This window comes from Pterocles gutturalis, unplaced genomic scaffold, assembly GCF_000699245.1.
Source record: "Pterocles gutturalis isolate BGI_N339 unplaced genomic scaffold, ASM69924v1 scaffold6321, whole genome shotgun sequence".
NCBI classification, from domain to species: Eukaryota; Metazoa; Chordata; class Aves; order Pterocliformes; family Pteroclidae; genus Pterocles; species Pterocles gutturalis.
Genome location: NW_010102857.1, coordinates 22,401 through 25,200, shown reverse-complemented (window position 1 = coordinate 25,200; position 2,800 = coordinate 22,401).

Here is a 2,800-nt window from a genome sequence, read left to right as displayed (position 1 = left end):
TTTACAGATTTCATCCATATCCATCCTTTATGCGCGATTGTTTGTGCAGTATGCTTGTTCTGGAGAGATTATGTTTATGCAGTATGTTTCCAGACTGTGGGCATTGCACATGTCTTTCAATACAGACTGGATTTGCCCCGTTCCTAATTTCAAGACAAATGCACTTTATCATAAAGGGGGAATGTGTCAGCTGTCCTTCAGGTTTTCTCATCAGCAATGATTCATTTTTGCCCTGTCTACCTCCATTTTGTTCATGCTTCAGGTAATGAGAATTTCAGATATTCAAATCAGGCTTCTACTGTGTCTGAACTGAGGGATAGTTGCTCTGTGGCAGCTCTTTCTGCAGAGGGTTTGGAATAGTACTAGCCTGCTGTCTGGTGGGTGGCAAACTGACTTGCATTTTAGGGGCACTGCTAATACTCTTTCAGTCTCAGTGCTTTTTCCCCAGAAATTGCTTCCAGAGAACTCCCATGGAGAAGGCTATGTACCATATCTTCCTAGTTGCCAACAAAAACGCTGGATACTAGTGAAATGTTCTGCCTGGTGCTTTGACTGTAAAAGGTCTCTCCCAATCCTTCATTGATCTTCCATCAACTTGAATGTCCTGTGGAAACCTGTTGCTTTTGCCATCTCTTGCATTGGTATTCGTGTTAATGTTGTTTCAGAAGTCAAGTTGTTTGTAGTTGAGCGTTAAAAATAGTATGTTATCTGTTGGTCCAGTTTGGGATGTAGGGTGAGTGACCTGTAAAGCGTTCAGGTGAAAAGCACTTCAGTGTTCTCAGTGGATGGCAGCATTCAGTGCCTAAGATGTTCAGGTGAAAGGCATCTTTCCCGTGGCTGCCCAGATCAAACAGAGGACAGACTGGCTCCAGGTGGATCTGAGAGGACTCAATCCCAGCTGGAAGCCACAAATGCAAAATGAGTAGCCTGTGCCACGTGGGGAAGAAAAGGGAGGAGACTGAAAAATTGGTCAAGCTTCTTTGTCGTTAATCATCTTATTCATGTAAAAGTCGAGAACAGGAAAGATTCTTTGTTGGTGTTTTGCTGTAAAAAGAAAATAATGTCTTCTCGTGGGCCTACAAGGATGGATGGTTGTCCTCAGGGAGGAATGAGGTTGGTCTCCTCTGTCTACAAATGAGGTCTGTGTTCAACTAAAATCTTGCTCTTTAGAGTAGAACCAAAACAGTGGGACAGGTGGGGAATTAGTCGCTCCAAGGGGAATGAAGTTTGTCTGTCATTTGGCAGTGGTATTCCTATACTTGTTCGATTAAAATTTAACTATTAAGGTCTCTCAGTGCAGTTTTTTCTGTCTCTTTTGCATAAGCCATTTAAGCAAAATAGTGAATATTGCTGTGCACATTCCCTGCTTGGAAGTAGCTGGCATTCACACTCTTAATATCTTCGTATCTGTTCTACTGTTTGCCTTTTTTTTTTAAAAAAAAACAACTTATTTTTTCTAATTGCTCACCTTTCATTGGAGGTAAATGATATATTGAGGTGCAGATCTGTTCATCTTCTCTCATGATACTCTAATCCTGTTTTTCCTTATATGCAAGAAGTGGCAATAGTTGCTTTTTGACTTTCTATACCACCACAGCAAGATAGAGCGTATCGCGAGGGTGATATAAGATTTAAAAAAAAAAAAAAAAAAGAAAAATTCAGGAAATGTGTGGGTGTCCTGCTTTATGAAAGGAATGATACAACTACATGTGGTGTCACTAAGTCTGTCTTTTAGTAAGGGATAATGTTTGGGGTTAGCTGGCTTGTAACTGGCTGAAACCCTCTTTATTGTAATTAAATGCAACTTGCTCCTTCTCCTGCTGTGTGTTTTCTTGTGAATGGTGCTTGAACTTCTTTGACTATTATGATGGCTTAGCAGGAGACGTTCAGTCTCTTCTGTGAAATAATATGTCAAAGTCTGGGAACATGAACACTCACGCTTACTCTTTTTTTTTTTTACTTCTGGGATGTGTTTAAAAATCTTTGGGATTTTTTTTTTTTTGTGTGTGTGTGTCCTCTTTTGAAAATACCTTGTATTCTCACATCTGTACCTACTAGTAGGTGTTTTAGCCATTCTGAGTTTTGATGTCTACCCCATCTATTGGTTTATTCCCTTCTGGCAATTTCAGAGGTGGTAATAATCTCAAAAGAGAATCTTGTTTGCGTTGGCATGGCTCTGGCCAGAAATAATGTGCAAGAAGGCATGGGAAAATAAAATGCTAGTTGTGGGCTCAGCTTCCTGTGAATACTACTGAAAGCACAAAATACCATTGTTCTGATTTTGACCTTAGAGTAGCTGCAGCTGTGCTGTGCCTGAGAGCCTGCCACCTTACCCAGCTTGCGTTTAAAGGTAACTGGAAGAGTCCTGCTGTAAAACCTGCCTTGCAGCGGCTGTGTAGAGCAGTTGGCGTGGTTGATGCTATGACCAAGCAAGGCTCTGGCATGTTGTCCTGGAAGAGTCGATAGCAAAAATGTGTCAGCCTTAAGGAAACAAACTTTGCTGATTTGGGTCCCCTGGTAGCAACAGTCCCAAAGAAAGGGAAAACCGTAAAGGGAGCAGCACTCTGGTGTTCCTGCTCCTGCATGGGGTTGGACTAGATGATCTTTCGAGGTCCTTTCCAGTCTCTGACATTCTGTGATTCCGCAGAGTGTTCCCCATGTATTGGTTAGACGCTGTGGTGCTGTCCTGCATCATCAGTTGTGTTAGACTGGTGAGAAGGGAACTTGGGAAGAAGAGGCGACCACAGCTCGCTGGAGCTGCGTTTCTTTGCCAGACTGCGGGGCTGACAAGTGTGAGAGG